General features: G+C 51.5%; 1 protein-coding gene across 1 annotated transcript in view; it reads right to left on the bottom strand.

Moving 5' to 3' along the window:
- Positions 1-23,357, bottom strand: part of ZBTB7C (zinc finger and BTB domain containing 7C) — a 280,877-nt gene that overhangs the window by 149,722 nt on the left and 107,798 nt on the right. The window contains exon 2 of the mRNA XM_040632533.1: positions 5,670-5,731. The gene's annotated coding sequence lies outside the window, so the exon portion shown is untranslated. The remainder of the gene's footprint in view (positions 1-5,669; positions 5,732-23,357) is intronic.

Below are 23,357 nucleotides of genomic sequence, written 5' to 3'. Positions count from 1 at the left end.
AGCCCCCAGCAGTTGGCTAAGTGGCTTCTGTTCTTGGTGGCCCTGACTGCAAAGTAGACCAACTATGTCCCTTGGGGGGGGAGGGAGGACTTCCAGCTAGCTGGGAGCGAGAGAGAATACACAGAGCCCAGTGTGGGGACTGCAGCCGGTCAGAGGAGGCAGAATTTCCCAGAGGCTGAGTAGACCAAGGAGGGCTTCCTGGAAGAGGTGGTACTTGACAGATGGCTAAGCACTGGAAAGGAGAGAGAAGAGGGAAGAGCACGGAGGAATGTGAGTAGGCTGGGTGGGAGGGAGGCATGCAGGAAATGGTCAGAGGTAAGGCTGGAAGGACCTTGACCGCAAATGAAGGTATTTCTTCTTTCTTTCATTTCCTTGAGCAATCCTAAATTCGCTATTAATCTCCCAAGACCTATCTTGTTGATAAATGTTGATTTCCTCTGCACACCTGTTCATATTTCTGATGGAAATGTATTATATAATCACTCCATTTGGCTGGTGATTACCATGGTAATCAGGCACGCTCAGTGACAGGCCAGCACTCCTCTTGAAAACAAGATTCTGAAGATAGGGGCTTTCATTTCATTTATGTTGTGCCTGGGGAATGAGGGGAATGAAGCAGGCATGGGGCAGGTGTATGGGGGGTGGGTTCCTTCTCTGGGGAAGTCTTGGCCCACAGCGCAGCCCCAAGGGCCCAGGAGGGCTCTGCAGGAAGTCAGGGGGAGGGCTAGACAGGGGGCAGTTCAATGGGGCAAATCCTGCCTCCCTTGGGGCTGTGCAGTGTGCACACCTCTGGGGACAGCTTTGCGGGATCCCAGTAGAAGAGAGGATCAGAGCTACTGGGGGCCGAAGAGCAGGACCCTTGGCTAGAATATCGTTCAACCTCCCACCTCCATCTCAGGAACCACCTCTGTACCTTTTGGAACATCACAAAGATGTTTCTCCCCATCGCAGGATTATAGTTTAAGGTCTGACGAAAGCCCCCACGTGTTTGAACTGTGTTATTTAATCCCGATGCTCTATTTTAAGTTCTCAAGAGCTCCAACCAGACAGCGTGGCTTCAAATCCCAGCTCCACTCCTTTACTGGCTGTGTGACCTTGGGCAAGTTACTTAACCTCTCTTTTCCTTCTCACTGGCCAAAAACAGATAATGCGACTTTCTATCGCACAGGATTGTTGCGAGGATTAAGTGAGTTGATGCGTGTAAAAGGGTTAGCACATGCTTGCCACAGAGTAAGCCCTTAAAAATGCCTGGGACGCAGCAGCACCGCCCTTCTCAGTGGGTGGGGGACAGGGAGGATTGGAGGTACTGCCAGTATCCTGGACTTTGTACAAACATTGCCTCACCTCCTTCTCCCGACACCCCCCCATAACCCTCTCTGAACGATGAGCAGATGGCGGCCCCCGAACCCAGACCCCCTGTCTCGCTGCCCACAGCATTTTCAATTTCCTTCCCAAAGGCATTGGGAGGTGGCCTCTGGCTATCCACCCCAAACTAGGACCCGGCCCTCCTTCTCAAGCACAGTCACCCCCATACTCTGGCTGCAGTCCTGGGAAACTCAGGCCTAGTGGGCACCAGGTTCCAGAACACTCACATCCTAGGAGTAGATAAACATCTACAGTGTTTGGCCACGCCCACAATTGCCCATATATGTTAGATGTTGTCTAATTAAAAACCACTACCGCGAGAATAGCAGTAGTTGCATTTCTTGCTCGTGCTGTTCCAGGCTCCACACTACCTGCTCACTTTAATAGAGAAACTTATGTCATTAATGGAATTATTGTACACTGCACCAGACATTGTATGATCCGAATCAGGCCGAGAGCTGCGGGCTCTGCCTTGCAGAACCCGCCCACCAGAGGCAGCTGACAGGCCATTATTCCGTGTCCTGCAAACTCTGTGCAGTGATAAGGAAACCCCACCAATTTGATGCTTTATCTGGTTGCAGGTTGAGGAAAGATATTATTTCAATCAAAATAATGATTCCATTTCTTGGACGGAAATGAGATTTTTTTTTTTCGTTGCCTCATGAGGGGAGGGGGCACCAAAATCTGTCTCAGGTCTGAAACAGGTCAGGCACAAGTTAGAGGATTTTTCCGGCAACCTCAGAGAGAGTGTAAACATGAAGGAGAACTGAAAGGAGGGAGTTCGCTTGCAAGAACACACACACACACACACACACACACACACACACACACACACGCCGGGCCTATGAGATTACAAAGTCAGCTCTATTTGGCCATTTATAGGCATTAGACAGCACCCGTGAAACCAAAATTTGGAAGATAAGCTCACACAGTGTGAGCACGATGGCGTGGATTTCAAATAAGGTAAACAGCCTAGCAAGGCAATAATGAGAATGAAGCTCTGGACACCAGACGCTCAGCTACGACAGGACCTGAGTAGTCAACCTGCCCAGCACCGCGGGTAGATTTCCTATGTAACTCTGTAGACACCTGTCCCAGCTACTCTTTCACCTCCTAGGACAGGGAGCTCCCCGACCAAGGGGACTCCATCGCTGAACAGCTCCTACATTGAGAAAGCACTCCGAATCACAGTAGTGACTCCATAAAAGGAAAACCACGGTGAAAATTCACCAGGTGCTGATGCTGTGACGAAAGCTCACAAGATGCATCTCCACGCACATGGGCAACAAGACACATGAAGTCATCAAACAATATGCAAATGACATTAGGCAACGAATGCAGTGAGACTGGAATAATTGGAACTAAGTAGTGAACTTAGTAAAATTCCACATTATTTTAAATATTTGAGAATTTCAAGGGCTGTCATACAGCATCTCAAACTCTTTATAGGTGATTTGCCGTAATGAGGAAGTAGTACTGATTTGCAATTCTGACACCGATTGTATATACAGTAACTTCAAAAAGTTGGGAAATGTCCATCAAGTTTGTATGCACTCGGAACATTCCGCTGAGAGCCGGCTGGTGGGTTGCCGTCTCTCTCCAAAGAAAAGGCACATTTTAGCACGACTCCTCCAGAAGGATGAGCCCCAACTGCTGACTCTTGAGTTTTGTCTTGTGTGTGTTTTTTTTGTCTTACTGTACTGTGTCCGACTTAGCAAAACTCTGAAATCTACACCACACCATTGTTGGTGTGCATAGACCGTCCCCGGGAAGGAACCCTAAACCCTGGTAATATTGGTGGTCACCAGGAGAGGAGTCAGGCTACTTGGGGACAGACGTGGGAAGGCGACGTTTCACAGTATACCTTTTGGTACCTTTGAACTCAGAGTCATGGGACTGTATGACCTACTAGGAATAAAATGACAGGTCAAAAAACACATACTTGCTTCAGTGAAAACAGACTTTGATACGCATGATGTCTATTTTAATACCTATACTCTTAAGATGCAAACTTACTACAATGAACATTACTGCCACGTCAGGTGAAAACCGCTTCTGGCTGTCTTCACAATAGTGACGTTCACAGGCTCGGGAGTAGATGCAACTGAGGCCCCACTCGGATCCCCTTTTCTGGCTGGGACACCTCCTCCCTAGCTGCTTGCACCCGTGATGTTCTCCAGACCCTTGCTCTTGGTCAAGGGCATGCCTTGGAGGTTACACCAGCAGCAGCATTCTGGGAATAGGCGGTGGTGAATGTGGGGTTACTCGAGGCCTGCCCCTTGCTGCCAGGTTGCGGACATCGGTGCTTTGCAATTCACATGGATCAAGCCAAGGAAAGACACAGGCCCTCCACATCCTCCTCTCTCCCTGACAAGTATTCCCTAAGAGCACTCCCTGGATACATCACATGTACCTGAATCCTTGCCTCAAGCTCTGCTTCCAGGGAACCCAACCTAAATCAGCCAAGCAACAGCTCCAAATGGAGCCCTTTTGTATCTTTCCAGAGGTGGTAGAAATATACATGAGCCTTCCTCTTCGAGGGCAGAACCATAGCCCCCTTCCTGCCTGGCCCAAGCTCACCAGTCAACACAATGCAAGAAAGCCAGCACAGCAAAATGCTGTCCCGCCGGATCAGAGCGCTCCCACCACCAGACCCCTGTGGGACCACACGAATACTCTTCTTCTCCAGGATGAGTGAGCAGGAGGCAGGGGCAGACTCAGCAAGCCTGTCCCACAATCCAATATCCAGTCACGTGCAGCAGAGAGTCAGCACGAACGTCAGCTCTATCCCTTATTGGCCAGCGAACTCGAGAGAAATGCTTATTCCCAGGCTTGGCTTCCTTACCTGCAAAACGGCAGTAGCTACAGAGCCTCTGTGAAACTCGTACGAGATGACACTGTCAGACGTGCTGCAAGCTGGTAATGCCACATAAATACTGTTTGTGATTCTTGAGACGCAGGACATGCTAGCTTCCCCTGCTTGCTTGGAAGAAATAATTAACCTTCGTTGAATAAATCAATCTCAGTGGCCCCTCATTTTGGGCATCGTACCTCGTACCATCGTACCTCGAGCTCCGTATGTGAGAAGCAGCTCCAGAGAAAAGCAAGCGGACATTGGGAGCACTGTCCTGGTGACTGTCCACCTAGAGCTCAGGGGGCCTCCTCATTGATCTCATGGGCCTCCAATGGCCCTCAGCTGCAGCTGTCTGGAGAGGGCCATCCCTTTCTCTCTTTCTGAGATCTAGGGAGGATCCCCAATGTGAACTTCCTATAATGTATCCAGAGCCTGTACTGACCTCAAATACAACCTCAAATTTGGTGAAAAATCCATGTAGCCACTTTCACATGAGTCACAGATGAACTGGTAGAAACTCACTTTTATTTACACAAATGAGGGAAACCTTATTCCGTCCTGATCCTTTGCACACTGACTGTTCATGAGGCCACTTCCAGCCCTTCACTACCTGGTCCAGCCCAACGTTACCAGCATTTTCTTCCCTCCCTTTCAGACCCATGTCTGCGACATCCTCCACATAGGCCTTGGGGTATTCCCATCCTGGCACCTGTTGCTTCTGCCCTGGAATGGCTTCCCTCCTCCATCAGCCTCTTCCAGTTCAAGTCCCTCTGTCCCCAGGAAGTATGCCCTAACCACTCCTGTCGTCAGCCCTTCTGGCTGTGGTGTGTGCAACAGAGTGGCCCGTACGCTCATTCTTAAAGGTCTTTAATAACCTCATCTCCAGGTTTTTTCTCCTCCCACATTGGATTGAAAGCGCCTCCGTGATAGAGCCTAGGCCACTGTTCCTCTTGTTATGTCTCAGGGCCTGCAGACAGCACCAGGCACCTGGCGATTAATAATATTCTTAGCTGGAGTAGTGGATTGGGTTGTATGATTGCTCTTAGTTGAACACACTGTTAAATGGTCTGTATGAGAATTTACGGTTCTAAATAGGGCCAACCTATTTAGCAAACTCAGAGTGTCCAAACTAGGTATGGCTCCAGGACCAAAAAATGCACATCCTCCTTTATCCTCCAGGAGTCCTGCTCTCCCCCAAACACCAACCAACCACAAGGGAGCGATTGTCTTTCCAGAGCCAGAAGGAGGGCAGAGACTGGGTTCCAACCCTCCACCTTCCACTCCAAGGAAGCCTCGCATTCCTGGGTCCAGCCCCACCCAGCCGGACACACCTTCCAGAACCAAAAGCCGATTCCATCAAGGTCAAGCTCCCTTCCCCAGACAGGGAAACCCGCCCACTCCCAGGAACAGTGTCAAACCACAGACCTAAAACAGCAAAATTCATACTCACAAGCAGTGACGCCTTCCTCTTAAATTTCAGGCCAGCAGTCTCCCTGCAAACCTGCTCATTTCCTGCAAAGAGAAGAAAGGGATGGAGAAGCATATTAGCATCTGCTCTGGTATCCTTTGGCAGTTTTCTGGCTGACCTCGGGCTTCTGCACCGTCTCTCCTCCTCACTCCCCACCGCACTCTCCCCTCCCAGGAACATCGTGTACTAGCTGGGTGGGCGCCCCTGGCTCCCCACACGCCTCCCTCCCCCTCTGAGGCGCCATGCCAGTCTCAGATTGACCACTGCCTCCAATTCCCTGAAGGCGCTGGGCTTCTTCCCACTCCGGAGTGAGGCCTCCTCTTCTGTAGCATGGGGTTGCCTAGCAACCCCGCGCGCCGGCTCGGAAGGCCCTCCTAAATTGGACCTCACAGCACAGGGCATCTCCTTGTACAGCTGCCTGAATCTTAACAATCTGGCTCTGAATAATAACACAATGGTAATTGCATGCATGGGCCCCCAACTACATTTAAATAATGTTCAAGAGCTGACACACACCCACAAAGGCCAGAAAATGCATTGCGGAGGTTGACTGGAAGGCCAGGCGGGACGTTCGGTGCGGGAGGGAGATGACACCAAAGACTTGAGTTAATGACAATGCCAACCTGAACTGTGAATTCCCCTGCCTTTCTGCCTGACTGTGTCACCACTTTAATGCGCTTTAAGTGAGTTTGGGATCTGTAGAGGCAATTAATGCCCAGAGGTAGTGATGCTTCAAGACAGGATGCCCTTTAGCTCTCCAGCAGCGCACGCGGGTTTTTGGAGGGAGCAGGGGAAGGGAGGAGAGAGGACAAGAAGGGAGAACGAGGCACCAGTGATATCCCTTGGCTTTTACAGTTGTGGCTAAAGACATTTTAGAAGGTGCGAGAAAGAACGCACCAAGCGAGAGCACAAAGCTCTTGCTACCTCAGCGAGGGACCCATTCAGCACGACTGATGCGTTTCAGGATAAGAAGTGAAGGCAAAGAGGCTCGAAGCCGGCTAACACGCAGACCGAAGCCGCTCGGCGTGCCGTGCGGACGGCCGTGCGCGCCAGAGTCCAGCCTTCGGTCTGGGTCCCTGGCAGAGTGTAATCCAGGGCTCTGCTCAGGGCACCAGCCTTAGCACAGGGGAGACGGCAGGCTGGCGAGCCGCTCTCTGCGGAGTGACAGCAGCGAGAGCCCAGAGGTCAGCCCTGATCGTTCGAAAGCCCAAAGCACTTTTTCGTTTTTAAAAAGGCTCAAAATCCTCCTGCAGGGACTTAACCAGATATTTGCACAGCCATGATCACAGTACCATGATTACAGTACCATGATTCACAAGAGGCAAGAGACAGAAGCGACCCAAGGGTCAGCTGGCAGACAAATGGATGAGCAAAATGGGGTCTACGCATACGGTGGAATATTACTCGGCTGTACAAAGGAAGATTCTGGTACATGCTACAGCAGGGATGAACCTTGAGGGCATTATGCTGAGTGAAATAAGCCAGCCACAAAAGGACAAATACTGTATGATTCCACTTCGGTTGCGGTCACAGAGACAGAAAGTAGGCTAGAGATGGCCAAGGGCGGCGGGGAGGGGAGACGGGGAGTAATGCTCAGTGCAGACAGAGCTTCCGTGTGCCAAGGTGACAAAGTCCTGGAGACGGATGGTGATGGCCACACAGCAGCGTGAATGCACCTAACACCCCTAAACTACACACTTAAAAATGGTTAACCCGGTGAAGTTTGTGACCTACATTTTCCCACTAGTACAACATACACGGTCTACAAGACTTTGGTCCATCTTCATTCTGGAAGTCAAAGTGGCCTGTGTCATCCATAAGCTCAGCCATGGAGACTGCCACCAGGACTCAGTCGACAGTATGACTCTGGGCCAGGGAGCCCCATGGCTTGTCAGCGTGGTGTTGGCTCAGCACAGCGTCGGATGCAGGTGGCTGAGCGTTGAGAAACAGGATTTGCTCACACCCACCTCCGCAAGTGCAAGCACCATCCCCCTCTAGAACGTGGCCTCCTTCCACCCAACCAGTCCCACCCAGCATGTCCCCTGCCTGTGTCCTCCTCCGGGTGCGTAGGCTCTGAGGACACACTCTCACTTTTACCCTCTGCTGCCTCTACGCTCCCTGCCCAGAAGGCCCTTCCTGGGCTGTCCACCTGCTCCTCCTCTTTCTAGAGGGCCCCCATCAAGCTCTGCCTCCTCCATGACGCCTTCCAGATGCTCCCCATCCCGCGGTCTCTGAATGCTGCAGACTGCAATCCAGCACTTGCCTTGGAACTCACATTCACATCTAGAAGTCTTGCCTCCCCTGATACATTCCCGCCAGGATCCCTGGACAGGGACTGTCGCTAACCTTTTTTGCCTGCCATAGACCCTAGCTCAGGACTGAGCATTCGACGGGCCATCCCCTCAACGCTCTTGGAGGGACAGCCGCCCTGCTTCCCTTCCCAGGGAATCTGACCACAGACCCCTGCCTGGGGTGGAAAACATGTCTGCAGGCTGCCGAGAGAGTCCTGAAGCTACGGATTCCAGGCGGGCAGGCAGGTGCCTCCAGCCATTTAGAGGTGTAATTCGATGTGTCCAATAAACAATTAAGCATTTACAGATTTTATTAATTTGGAAAGGTCATTAGAGCTAACAGCTTCTCCAAGTGAAAGTGAATAAACAGTGTGGATTGTTTTTTTTTCAGTGTCCTGAGTTTTTTCTTGGAGCGTGCCTTCAAACCTCAAATAACAGTGCTACAAGTGAAAAAAATGAAAAAAGGGGAGGAAAAAATCCAGGCTCATGAGGCAAGAGGAGGCCCACAAGAGCTCTGGACAAGCCTCTGCCTTTCTCTGAGCCTGTATCTCGTCATCTGTAAAAGGAAGGAGTGAGCGCTAAGCTCCCTCCAACTTAAAATAAAATTATGATACGAGGTGAGCATGTGAAGTCAGCAGCTTCCCAAGGGAACCGTTACTCCCCACCCCCAGCCCTACCCATCCTCCCAGGTAGTGGACAGCCCAGCACCTCTGGGTAGCAAAGGTGGGGGTGCATGCCCCAGCAGCCAGGAGAAGGGCCTTAATGATTTCAGGTGCCTTCGCAGACCCTGACTGGACAATCTGGCTGCCTCACTCTCCCTCATTAGATCATTAAGGAACACTCGGACTAATGACTTGTTTTCTCGAATCTCCAGGAATGGCTGGAAATGGGCCAAAGGGGAGCATCCAGGCTCCGTCTCCCCAGCCCTTGGCTCCATGACTGGCTGGCACGGTCTGTCAAGAGCCAGGCCTCTGCGGGCAGATGCTGCTGGTTCTCCCCGAGGCGAGAAGGAAGCAACATTCAAGAAGCAGAGGGGTCTGGCTCCAGCCTGCTGCCATGGGAAGACCAGACCGTGCTGTCCCACAACCCTCCCTTCCTCCTCATCCCCTCTTCTATCTGCCCCAAGTTCTGACAGACACCAGAAGGTCGGAGGCCCACATCTGCCCACGCTCCCACCTCCAGATGGCTCGTGGCTTTTAGTAGCAACACGAAGACCACGTATGAATCAGAACTGTGTGACTCACGACCTAATACTAATATTAACATTAGTGTTAGTGTAAGTTAATATTAACTACTATCTGGGTGATGCTTTCTGATTACAAGAATATTTTCCCACTTGTTTGTCAGGCAGGTAGGAGAGCTGTGATTCATTTATTGAGCACCTGCTGTATCCCAGGGTCTCTACTACCCGCTGGGGATGCAGACACGAAAAGGTGTGTTTTCTGCACGCAAACTCCCTCCAGGACGGTTGAGAGCTGGGAACGCAGAGGCACAGGAAAGCTGAGTACCTTTCTCATAAGTAGCACCTTTCCCCACTGTTCCTGCATGGCCTGTGAGTTTAGTAGGAAACGTAGCCTGCACAACGTCCCCCAGAAGCGACCAGCCAGAGGACAGCATGGTTTGGGGACAGTGGGACATTATGCCCAAAATGAACCAATGCCGGGGGATGTCAGCCCACAGTGGCCCTGGATGCCCCAGAGGGGCAAACCCTGGACTGGGTACAGGTCAGAGCCTACTGCAGACATGCCCTTGACCTCTCATGGCCTTTCTGTTTGTCAGTAAACACCCTTCCTCTCATCAGAAGGGCTGCAGAGACACTGCCTGCCTCGAGAGCTGATGCAAATTAATGAAATCTTTTTTTCCCCCCCAGTCCGCACTAATCTTTGTCTTCTAGGAGCTGCCACCATGCTCACAATGGGCAGGTGACACACGCTGGCATTGTTCTTCTGAGGGTCTTTATTGGCGCTTTTTTTAAAAAGATTTTATTTATTTATTTGACAGAGAGAGACAGCCAGTGAGAGAGGGAACACAAGCAGGGGAAGTGGGAGAGGAAGAAGCAGGCTCCCAGCAGAGGAGCCTGATGTGGGGCTTGATCCCAGAACGCTGGGATCATGCCCTGAGCCGAAGGCAGACGCTTAACGACTGCGCCACCCGGGCGCCCCGAGGCTTTTGAAAAATATTATGTCCATGCTTGAAGGAGCCCTATAAACCCCTCAATTTACAGCCAGGGCACCGAAGCTCAGAGAGTGCAGATAACTCACCCCACGTCATGCCAAGGATAAGAGCAGACCAGAACCAGAACCCGGGTCCCCAGGCTCCCAGGCTCGGGCCTGCATACACCTGCCCTAACTGGGGGGAAGGGAGACTCAGACTGTGTCCTGCTCGCTTTGAGCCCCCGCAGCAAGCATGCGTGGCTGGGGTGGGGCTCTCTGATGCCGGATGGTGGCTAGCACAAGCAGATTGCCCTCTCCGCCCCCTCAATGACACTCGGGTGCCTCCCAGCCTTGAGTGGTGAGCCTCACAGGGAGGGGTAGAGGCCACGAGGGGTGCCCTTGGGGACAGCAAGGTCACAGTCTCTGTGGCAGGGCCCTGTAGCTCTCAGGAGGCCATCATGCATTGTGGTTTGGAGGTAGGCTGACCCTGCTGTGCCACCTTGAGCAAGGGACTTAACCTCTCTCTGCCTCAGATTTCCCCAGCCAAATGGGCAGAATAGCAGCACCTATTTCCTACCTCACAGGGGTGAAGTGAGAATGAAATGAGAACACAGAGGGAACACGTGGTACAGGGCCCGGCATCCATGTGTTCTCAGGTGTAGTCCGTGAGAACGGATTTCCCCCCGCAGGTCAGCTCCACGAAGAGGGAGACAAAAACATCCCCAGATGATGCCAGCTCTATGGCCTTCTGGAAAAGGCCAACTCAGGGACAGTAAAAACATCAGTGGTCACCAGGGGAAGAGAAGACGGATGAACTGGTGAATCCCAGAGGATTCTGAGGGCAGTGAAACTGTTCTATGGTCCTACAATGGTAGATGCACGTCATTCTACATTTTCAAAACCCATAAAACTGTGCAACACAGAGTAAATTCTAACGTAGACTATGGACTTGAGTTAACAATGATGTATCGACGTCGGCCCATCAATTGCAACACATGTCCCCCTAACGTAAAATGTTAGTAATAGGGGAGGCTGGGAGGAGGAGGGGCTAGAGGATAGATATGAATTCTCTGTTTTCTGCTCGATTTTTCTGTAAACCTGAAACTGCTCTAAAAATCAAGGCTATTAATTTTTTTAAAAAGATCAACCACACCAAATACTCAGGGCCAATCTGTACACAGGCCATCACCAAGACCCCCTGGGCATCCAGGTCCCCCCGAGAGATCAGCACGGTCCTCCCAATGTGAAGCACAACTGTGTCTTGTGTCCAGCCAAATTGTCAGACGCAGCATGGGGAGGCCGAGTGGGGAGGCCAGGAGGACCAGGCACCCCAGCAACCAGGATACCGCTGGCTACTGGGCGGTGACTCAGCCTTCACTGACCCTTCTCGAGCACCCACCGTGTGCCTGCCTCACCCTCCCCGCCTTCCAGAGCGGGATCAAAAAGAGACTCAGCCCTCTGCCCACAAGCCAGACTTCCTCTCAGCTTTTTCCTGCACCCTCCACCTCCAACACCAACATAGTAAGTGCTCGATAAACATTTACCGAATTAAATAGTGATTATCTCTATGGCTCTTGCTCCCCCATCCAAGGAAAGAATCTGATTGCAAGCCCAGCAAAGTATTAGCTGAACAGAGCGAACAGCAGAATTCAGGCAGATGTAACATGCCGTGGGGGAGACATCGTATTTGGTCATGGGGGCCACCGTCCGCAGTCCTGACAGCATATCTCTGAGGGACCCCCCCCCCCCGCAGTGCACCTGGCACACGCTGGCCTGCTTGGCCCTGAGTCCCCAGCTAGCAGGATGCACGAGCCCTGGCTCGACCCGGGAAGGACTAAGAGGCCAGTGTGTCCTGAAAAGGGGTGGCAAGTATGTGGAGCCACCCCTAAGCATCCTGGGCGGGCAGCAGGGAGGTCGAAGCAGAATGAAGGCACTCAGCCTGGGGTCCAATGTGGGGGTGCTTCGGGAAGTGTTTTTAGAGCAGGAACCAAGGTCCAGCCCATCCCACCTCGCACAGCAGGGCAGCAAGCCGCTGGGTCTGGTCTGATTCCGAGAAAGGAGGGGAGTGTGTGTTTGTGTGTTGCTGGGAACGGCATCCTTTAAGGCAACTGAATCCTCCTTCAGTCATTGCTTTGGGGGTGATGGCCCCTTAGAAGTCCGAATTTCTGTGACCTTAGCCTCGAATCTTAAAATAACCCTGAGAAGGAGGGAGGGCTGAGCCCAGAGCCAAAGCCAACAGTGGGGCCTGGCCTGGGGAAGCAGGGGAGGGGAGGAGAGCCTGTCCAAGGATCAAAGGCCCAATCTCCTTGGTCAGGCTGCCCGGCCCAGGCCTGGCTGTTCAGTCACGCACATTTTATTTTTTCTGGCCTCGGGGAAGTGTTCCCAGGTCTGGGCAAATCTGAGCAAGGTCTGCCAGCAGGGAATGGCCTAGAGCAGCTGAAAAAGAGGGCAGCGGCTGCCCACATCCACCCCCCGGCCCCCAGCAGCCCCCTGCCCAACTGCCAGGGTAGGAAGGGGGAGGGTGCCCGCTGGGGTGGAGGCGGGGGGTCCTACCCACTGCTCTCTGGCTGGTGAAGCGGAAGAGATTCTCAGTCATAACATGGGCAGGCCAAGAAGATTCAGTTTTATAAGAGCAAATAATAGTTCACATTTGGAAAAAGGAAAAGGTTTCTCTACCACAAGGAAAAGAAAGCAAGCATGTTCAGTCTTCACGTCTGCTGGGCGCATGGCAGCAGAGCTCCTCCCCTGCAGGGGTGAGGTGAGGTGGGGGCGTCTCACGGGTTTGACAAGATGGTTCTCTGTGCCTGATCTCACTGGCCGATGGTGTTCAGGAGGACACAAGGGCTGTGGAATTCGCCCAGCTGGGGGGTGGCTCTCCCAGCCCGGCCTGCCTGGTTCTCCTGCCAAGCGCAGCCGGGATTTTGAGGCTGACAGTGGGCAAGTGTTGGGAGGGGGACAAAGAGGGCAGGGGGAGCAAGGCCTGGTCAGTCTGTGTTGGGAGTGATATCAAACAGGTGATGCTGGCCTTCAGAGCTCCAGACAGCGAAGTGAGGAGGCGACGACCGCAGGCTTCCCCTTGACAGCGTCTCCTGCCTCTTGGGTCTTGCCCCTGGCCCTGACCTGGTGCCCCAAGTCCTGCTTCTCCCTCTGCTTCCTCTGGCTAAACCTGTTTTCCAGAAAGTTCTATATCCACCTGGTGGCCATTGTGACGGAATACTTTATGCCAGCTTTTCTTTCTCTCACAGAAAAGGTATTTCGAGCCCCCCCTCAGGAGGGAAAGTTGTATCCCCCGGGAAAGGGATTTATTTCACTTTTTGTTTTTGAACTCCACTGTCCACTCTGCCTCACACTGATGACGAGTACGTAAGTGACCTGCTCTAGCAAAGAACACCTATGAAATGCGGATGGTGTAGTGGGTGTTTAGAAAGAGGACCAGGGACCCTTACAGCAGAAGGGACACCCTGGGATAAGGCTGCTTCTGAAATCGTCCCCTCAAGCTCCTGCGTCTTATCTTCCCGGGCCACTCCCACCCAACATGGAACATGGGTAGGGAAGCCATACATTTTATTTTCCCAACAGGGACACTTTTGAGAGTGAAGGGGATACTATTCATGATTTAGGGACAGCAGGCATCAAGGGGCTGTCCCTAGTCAACCAGTGTGTCCCCCAACCTTTGGGGTTTGGGAAAACCTAGTCAGAGCTCTTCTCCGGAACTTCCATGGCATCACTTAGGGAAGAGAGGTCTGCCTCTACCATGCAGCTTCCCCTCTTAGGCATCAGAAATGATCCTGAGAGAGCCCACCAGGCACATCAGGCCCAGAGGAAGCATGACATGTATCCGTGTGACATGTAAGCACTCCTCTGTCTGGCCCTGACAACCCTCAAGGCTCCCCACTCAGATCCTTGCAGGTCCCACCTCCTGCAGGACGCCTGCCAGGATTGCTCCATTTCTCTCAGCACTCTGTGTGTGTGTGAGAGAGAGAGAGAGACAGAGAGAGAGTGCATGCACACAAATGACAAAGGAATTGACATACATTTTTAACAACAGGTGAGTCTAGGATATAAGGGTCTCTGAGCTCCTCAGGCAGGTGCCATCTCCCCACCAGCTCATTGGCTCTGGAGTGCAGGCACCACTGCGAGTCATTTGTCTCTGGAGCCTCCCGTCCCTCCCCTCTCCACCCTACCCAGTACCTTGATTACAGAGAGTCTCTGACTTAAAGTCGCTGGGAAGAACCGAGTTGAACTGAACGCTTGCAATTTCCCCCTTAGTGCTAGGGGCCCCGGGCTCTGGGGGGGGGGGTCCTATAGCCCTTCGGGGGTTCACTGATTCTCTCACATCAGCTTATAAGTCATCTTCGAGGCAAATACTCCGAATCTCTGTGACCGCTGCAGGACTGTTCATGGTGCCATTTTTACAGTCCTGAAGGGTGGCAATTGTTGGGTAAGAGTGTCTGAAATAAAATCAGAAAGGGGCTCAAGAAGAACTCCATTTTCATAGCTGGGGGGAGCTGTGGTTTGGCCAAAGAACCTGGGTGAGAATCTCCATTACCACCTAAAATCCCACCATATCTTAGAAAGAGAACAAGGTAATCAAGACTAAGTGTAGCAGGGCACCTGGGTGGCTCAGTTGGTTGAGCTTCCGACTCTTGACTCTTGGTTTCGGCTCAGGTCGTGATCTCAGGGTCGTGGGATCGAGCCCCGCAACGGGCTCTCGCTCAGCAGGGAGTCGGCTTGGGATTCGCTCTCTCTCTCTCCCTCTGCCTCTCCCCACTGCACATTCTCTCTCAAATGAATAAATTCTTAAAACAAAACAAAACAAACAAACAAAAACACAAGACTAAGTGCCGCAGGATAGTACGCTCAGTAAGTGCAGGGGGTAACTGGGGAAGGCTTCCTGGAGGCAACAGGCAATAAGCAGGGGCTTGAAGGATGGGGAGGATATCAACAGTAGGGGCAAAAGGCAGTCTAAAAAGGGGAGAGTCTGAGCAAAGACGCAGAGACGGAAAAGGGCACAGCATAATCAGGGCAGTGAGTTACCAGGTCTGGCTGGAGCAGATGGTGCGCTCAAAGGAGTAGCAGACGCAGCCTCGAGGACAGATAAAGAAGCCCCAAATGCCAGCCACCTCCAGGCTTGAGTCTCCGGCAGCTGTGGAATCACCCTGTCCCACTCTGATAGTTGTGGGGGTGCGGGGGGAGAACTCGGAGAGTAGGGGCTGGACTGAAGCTTCTTGCTCAGGCCCCCAGGGAAACATCTGGGAGGGAGCAGAGGGACTGGCCTGGGCTGAAGCCAACCCCGACTTCTTCCCTGGCTACTCCCAACCCTGCCAGCTCTGGGAAACCCAGCCAACTCAGCATCTGTGGCCCCAAATGTAATCTCGCCCTGCATACCTCTGATTCAGAGGGGTGGACGCGAGCTTCCAGGAGCTGAAGGCCACAGCAAGTGTGCCCTGGTAGCAGCCCTGTGAGCTGAGCTGACTGGTCAGCTAATCGGAACATTTGCACATCTCACGTACGCTTGGACATTCATTCACCAAACGGTGGATGGAAAGCCTAGGCCTTTCCTTTATTTTTTTTTTTTATTTTTTTTATTTTTATTTTTTTAAGATTTTATTTATTTATTGGACAGAGATAGAGACAGCCAGCGAGAGAGGGAACACAAGCAGGGGGAGTGGGAGAGGAAGAAGCAGGCTCATAGCGGAGGAGCCTGACGTGGGGCTCGATCCCATAACGCCGGGATCACGCCCTGAGCCGAAGGCAGACGCTTAACCGCTGTGCCACCCAGGCGCCCCTAGGCCTTTCCTTTAACCTCGCATCTCCTGGATGGAATTGTCCCTATTGTCTTTCTTGCTTAGGTCACACTCCTACAGCCTTGCCTACACTTTCCAGTTACAGTTTTTCTAAAGGGAAACAAGAAATTAAATATACTTGCAAAATAATCTGAGTGCCAAAGTCTCCCTCAATTTAATGGCTATTTCCCCAACCTTTCGGAGTGACTTCACCCACACCTAAACCAACCACGTTTTGGAAAAATGGCAAGTCTCGTTAAGTCTTTCCAAAGCTTTAACTTAGTGTTCATTGAAAACAACTTTTTCCCCCTTTTTTTTGCTATGGTATTTAACTGGTTTGTATAATACTTAATTAAATTGCATAATTACAAAAGCAAGTTCCACTGGCATAAACAGGTTTGGGAACTAAGCCAGCTGCCTCTAGGAAAGCATTCAGCTCAGCTGTGGGTGCAGACGCGGTGGACATTTGGGACAGCCGTCTTCCTGCCCCACCCAAGTGTCCTCCAGCTGTGGGCATCAGTCAGAGACAATGGAGAGAGAGCCAGTGACTGTGGCAAGACGGTTGACTGCTGCGTGGAGAGCAACTAGTGCTCCTCTTATCAGGAGACCCTGGTGAAGGTTAATTGTCCAGGGACTAAGGACCTGATGCTGTCCTGCCCCCCCTCGGTCCTCACCTCCACCCCTGTGCTGAGTGGGCCCTGCCCCTCCGGCCACTCCCCCCGCCCCTCCCCCAGGCCCAGCTTCCTTCCGTTGCAGCTGTCTAAGAAGGGTTCGGCAAACTAACTCCACAGCTTTAGCGACAGGTAATAGCCAGATGCACCACCGTCGCAGAGGTCATGGGAATTTCTTACACTGAGAGGAGTTTCTACTGATGTCATCTCAGGTATCTGCCCTAGGTTGGCTGGGGAGAGAGGTGTGGAGTTAGGGGGATGTCTAGGAGTCAGCCCTTAATCACACAGTCTTCTGAGACTGATTTGAGACCATGTCCAAGTGAGTCACAAGAGTGCACGCTCCCCTAAGACGGGGCTGTGGATTCACTTCTGCCTTTTATTCCGCGTGTTCCCACATCCCTTACGTGGCATGGGATGCCATCCCCCTTTTAACCTTCCTTATCAAAGTCATTTTCCCTGAATCCAGCCTTCCCTATTTCATGGATCACACAGAGCAAACCAACCAACCAACCAACCAACCAACCAACCAACCAACCAATCATTCTCAAGTATTAGCAGGCACCCACAACTCATAAGGTGGAATACTTTCCAGAGGAATACATCTGGAGTAGGCATTTCTTATTTTGAGCCATTGGCCATTCTTTGCCCTTTCCTCTTGGTAAGAGAACCCCCAATTCCTCCCCAAATTATCCCCTGCTTTCCCCATAGACAGTGTGCCTCAAGGGCGTTCATGGTTGGCTCAAGCCAACTCGCTTAGCTCAGCAACTTGGTCATGGTGATTGGACAAATTCTACGGTATAAGATGCAAGGAGATGTTTGCTGGGGAACTCTTGGGGAGAAAGCTCCATCTTTAGAAGTGTGGAGGGTGCATGCAAGGCCGGATGCTGCTGCAGCCATTTTGCTACCATGAGTTCAGAGGGCAGTGCTGAGCTACAGAAAAATGGACCTGGAGGCTTGAAGAAATGACTTCTGGAGATCACCCTGCTTCTGGACTTTTCATTTACCCAAGCCAACACGTTCCCTTTTAGTGTTTTTTAATTGGTTAAGTTTAAAAGATCAAACTAATACATATGCATGGCTTGAAACATCAGAAGTAATAAAAGCCCAATCACAAAAAATAGCAGTCCCAGCTCCAGCCCTTCCCATACGGAGCCCCGGTTCCCAGAGACACCACTCTTAACTGCTTTAGCTCTCGTATGCTCTTTACTGTCGTATTTCTAAATAACATGCTGTACTCACCAGCTGGGGCTGCCGTACCAAAATGCCACAGATCGGGCTTAAACAACGCAGTTATGCCTCGCAGTCCTGGAGGCTGGGAAGTCCAAGATCAAGGCGCCAGCCAATTTGGTTTCTGGTGAGAGAGTCCCGCTTCCTAGCTTACCAGTAACCCACCACCTTCTCACTGTATCCTTACTCAGTAAACAGAGAATGAGCTCTCTGGTATCTCTTCTTATAAGGACACTCATCCTATTGGATCAGGGCTCCATCCTAATGACTTCATTTAACCTTAATTACTTTTTTACTCCAAATACAGCCACTCTGGGGGGTTAGGGCTTCAACGTATGAATTGGAGGGGGCACAATTTATTTCATGGCATACGCTATATGTCACTATTTCTGGATTTCTGACTTTGGGCTGTTGCCTGTTAATGCCCCATAATGGAAGCCAAGGTTTTCTCTCTCTTACGCCACCCCCGCTAACCACGCATTTCTGTTCTCTGCATCTTCCCAACACAGTGACACCACCGCTTTGGGTTACATCAGCTGTCAGTGTTTGCAGTGTTTCTGGCTGTGCAGATACTGCTCACGGATAAGCCACCTGATAATATTTCTTTGCTCGCATATCTTATTTTCCTCTAGTATTAAAAATGGCTTTCTATGCACCTAACACTAATTTACACACAAACTGACTGCTAGAGCTGTTCAAATCACTCCTTGAGGAGCTCAGCACATGAGGAATCTGTCAGTTCTTCTTTATTTTTTTTGGGGGGGGGGAGTCGCCCCATCCAGAGCTCTCCATCCTCCAGTCTGGAGTGGAGCCTTCTGCACAGCTGTCACCTGGGAATTCGTAATTAAATCCCTTGTTTCCTGGATCCCATACTGCATTCATTTCTATTGCTACTGTAACAAATCACCACCAACTAAGTGACCTAAAACAACACGATTTATTGTCTCCTAGTTCTGGAGTTCAGAAGTCTGAAATGGGTCTCGCTGAGTTAAATCAAGGTGTTGGCAGGGCTGCATTCCTTCTGACGACTCTGGAAAAAGAGGATCTGTTTCCTCTCCTTTTCTAGCTTCCAGAGGGTGCCCACATGCCTTGGCTCATGGCTCCTTGCCTCCACCTCCAAAGCCAGCAACCTTGGGAGAGCCCTTCCCATACTGCATTACACTGACCTGCTCGCCTGCCGCTTTCTTTCCCTTCCTAGGTCCCCTGGTGATTACACGGGGCTCCCCAGGACAATCCAGGATCACCTCCCACGTCAAGGTCAGCTGGTCAGCAACCGTCATTCTATCTGCACCCCAAAATACCCTCTTGCCTACAACTTCACATTTTCACAGGTCCTGGAGATTCAGATGTGGACATTTTGGGGGGTCTATTCTTTTGTCTCCCACCTATACCATTCTTGTTTGTGGCTAACTCTCTTGTGTCATTGGTGCCATCTTCCTCTAGTACTTTTCTGAGAAAGGGTACGTAGGACGGGGGGCACCATCAAGACCACACCTATCTGAGCCAACTGTACCCCCTCTCCCTCCTGGTAGTCTGTTTGGCTGTGAACAGAAAGCTAAATGGAAACCACTTTTCCTTGGAAGGCTAAGGCATTCTCCTGGTGTCTTCTAGTTTTCAGGGATGCTGCTGGAAAACCCAATTCTGTTCTGTGCCCTAACTTTTCTATACAACCCACTTTTCTCCTCTCTGAAAGCTGTGTGATTTTTATCCCTAACATTCTGAAACTCCATAGTCACGGGCCCTGGGGTGAGTCTGTTCCAGTCACTGTGCTCCCCCACGTGGTCTGGAAGCAAGCATCCTTCAGGTCAGGGAACTTTCACAGATTGCTATTTCTGGAACCCCCTCCTGGCAGCCTTCCTGGATTGAGCTTCTAACATCCCGATTTTTTTCTCGCCTACTTTCTACAGTGCTGTCCTCACTTCCTACTGACTGAGGAAGTCCCTTGACCCAACCTTTCAAATCTTCTACTTAACTTTTAATTTCTGCTATTATATGTTTAATTTCTCAGAGTTGTTCCTTATCTTTTAATATTCCTTTTTTACAACCCTCTGTTCTTATTTTATGGATGCATTATCTCCTCTTACTTCTCTGAGGACCTTAATTATACTTTTATTAAAGTTTTCTTCTGCTCCTAGATTTGACTCTACTAACTCCAGCTCTTTTTTTCCCATTAACTAGTTGGGTTTTTTTCCTCTTTTTCTCTTTTTCTCTCTTCTCCTATGTTTTAACAAATGCCAGGTGATCCTTGACCATGTTAATATTTAAGAGTGAGACACGAGTAAGTTGGTGATTTCTACACGGGGGACTGGATAGAGCTCTGGTCACGTCTGTGCGGGTCTGTGTGCATGTATGCACATCACGTGCACATATATACATATACACACACAAGCATAAACACACAAACACATACACCTTATACATCTACATACACATACATATTCACATGTACATTTGCACACACACACACACACACACACACACACACACACACATTCATCCAGTGTATGAGTAGGGCTTTCTTTCCTCTTGGGCCAATCCGTTTACCTGCAAGGGAACCCTGCAATCATCCTGCCCGGGGACAGACACGGGGCTGTCAGCACTCCAGTAGCAAAGGAGCTGGAAATCCCAACCCTCAGGATGCAGGCTTGAAACAAATTCTCTCATTTTGAGCAAAGTGCTCAAACTTGCTCTCAGTTGTCTCCGAGTCGGATCCTATCCTTTGGGAAAACAACATCTAGGCTTTGACCAAGGAGGAGAGGAGAAGTTGTGGGAGGGGATCTGGGGTCTGATCGTCCTTTATGCAGATTTTCAACCAGTTCTCACGTTTTCAAACCCATTCTTCACCTCACCCTCAGAAGTATCTAAAGTTCCTGCTTCTGATCTGTTTGAGAGTTTGGGGTAGGACCAAGAGTGAATGCTTCTAGAGGCTTCTTCTCACTGCCCATGCTTAGCTTCCAGCTGTCCCCTCTGCTACATGAGTAAACATCCATCTATTGACTTCCCAGCCTCCAGGGTCTTATTGACCTCTCTCAACTGCTGTCATCTCTTCCCTGTGCCTCCTTGTCCTTGTGGAGTGAGGCTTTGCCATTTTCTCTAAGGCCATGGGTAGGGGGGCTGATTAGAAAGGGGGCAGAGATAAATGTCTGTGGCCAAGTCACCATGTTGAACTGGCAGTCTCTCCTTGATGTTTGGGATGCTCTATGTGGGGTTTCCGGTACGTGTACCAGACTGCATCCTGCGTCTCACACCACTGCCTCATGGGCTCCCTGCCACAGCTCAGGGCATGCGTGGCCACACTGCCCAACCCTGCCTGGGCAGCCAGTTCCCAGCACTGCTCACGTTGGGGTTCAGAGGCCCCTCTCCAGTGCTCACACTGCCCCCGATGGCAGCGCCCGGAGCTTCTAGTAAGTCCTACTTGCTCTTGTTAACAGCTCTCAGCTCCCACCGCGCCTCGAGGTGCTTCCCCACTCGAGCCATGGACAGTCACTGGAGTCCCTATCCACAGCAAGCAATGACTCCACCTGGAAGGCACAGGATTTCCCAAGAGTCTCTACTGAGGGGATCCGTCAGGAAGAGCCACCAAAGAATACTTCCACGCTCACAGGCGACACAAAATCATCCACATCTCCCTTTCAGGTTCCCACGTCAGAAAGCCCCACCCAGACACAGTTTGTGGCCAAGCCACGTCTGCAGGGGAACTGCAGCTCCCGGGGAACTGGGGTACAGCCCAGCGTGGCCAGTGTTTGTAGTGCAGGCTGTGCGGGGCAAGAGCGTAGATCGAACCCTGCCTGAAGGGACAGACTCTGACTCAAGGCCAGGCTCCTCCGGACACCACCACACCCACCACAAGCTGGTCAGCGACAACACAGCTAATGCCACAGGCACCAACCAGCTGTAAAATCCAGACCCGGGAGCCGGCTGCTAGCCCTACTATTGCAGTTTTCTCATAAGTAATATTAAAACCCCCTGAGTCAGGAGGATAGAGTCTTCCAGCAGAAAGATGCCCGTTAGCAGGAAGTGGATTCTGTGATCAGAAGCCCTCTATCTCCACGGAAGCATGGCCCAGGGCAGCCATCAGCCTCACTCTCATGCCCACTCAGCCTCTGTCCAATAGCAATCTAAATCACAGCCGTGCCGTGCAAGTGGCCTCGGGAGCAGGTGGGTTCCCTGTAGGCCAGTGGACCTCCAGCACAGATCCCCCCCTTTCCTCTTGAAAAGCAATACATGTGTCCCCTCCCCTGGGGGGGGGGGGGGGGGCGGAGCACAGATGTGGACATGCCGTGCCCAAAGCAGGACAGGCTCACGAACCTGAGCAGGTGAGCGCCCCTCCCCCTACAGCGTGGAATCCAAACAGCCTAACACCTCAAATCCCATTTCAGCCCCCCCAGGCTTTGTTATTAAGTATGTCATTTTCATGAAGCAAATCCTTCCCCCTCCAAGGTGCCCCTCCTCCCCAGGATATCTGATCTATCTGTTCCTCAGAGATTCGGATTCTGAACACCAGGCATGCTCAAAAGGGCATTCGCCAATTTTTTTTTAATGATTTTTTTTAAAAACAACAATAAAGGAAATCCCCACCCTCTCCCGACAGCCATGCCTAGGTGCCTGGAAGCACATTCACAAAATAAAAATCCACAGAGGGGATCATTCCATATCCTAATAAACTTGGTCGGATCTCCTCTGTTGACCATTCCCATGATGACCATCCCTGACTCCATCCCTGTCCACTCTCTAGCAAGTTCTTGACGGAGCCCCGGTCACGACTTGGGGTTTTGGGTGCATCTTCTTCCTTCCCGTTTCTGGAACCCTGCCCCTCCTTCCACCTACCATCCAGGTGCTCTGTTTTTCCTTGTGCCCCCTCCTTCCATCTTTTCCAGAGTCACCTCCTTTGTCTTGGCCCCCAGGCACCTCTATCTTTTAAAAATTCATTATGAAAGATTCTAGGCATACATAAAGGCATAAAAATAATGTAACAAACACCTGTGTACCCGCCACCAGCTGCACGGATAAAAGGCAGCTCTTCCTCATCCCGGGCCCCGGTCCCTCACTGACACCACAGTTCCTAGCAGCCTCTGTTCCATTTCTTCCTTGGAAAAAGCCCAGGCTGCTGCATAAATCCAGGCATCCCCAGCTGCCACCTAGACTCTCTGTCTTCATTCTTTCTCTACCCTTCGTGGGTGCAGCTCCCCCATTCCCCAGCCTGTCCTCTTCCTTTGTGATTTGACAGCTTCACTATCCCGAGGGGAGGGCTTGCCCAGGGTCCCCGCCTAGGTAGAGGTAGAGAGCAGGTCAGCAGAGAGCTGAGACTTGGAGCAGGGACTTTCACCTGGGTGATACCCCAGGGCAAGACCACATGCTTCCCTCCCACACCCCTTTGTGCATAAGGAATGGGGTGCAGGAGCTGAGGACAAGGCGGGACAGGGGAGCATTCTGCCTTCCATGGTCTTGTATTTTCTTGGGGACAACAGCCTGTGCACAGAGGCAGCCCAAGGCCAGGTGGGCAGGCTGGAATCTGGGGGCGGGGGGGGGGGGGGGGCCGCCA

The sequence above is a fragment of the Ursus maritimus genome, unplaced genomic scaffold (assembly GCF_017311325.1).
Source record: "Ursus maritimus isolate PB19 unplaced genomic scaffold, ASM1731132v1 scaffold_18, whole genome shotgun sequence".
NCBI lineage: Eukaryota > Metazoa > Chordata > Mammalia > Carnivora > Ursidae > Ursus > Ursus maritimus.
Note: the sequence above shows the minus strand (reverse complement) of the source record. Positions and strands in the feature narration are given on the sequence as shown.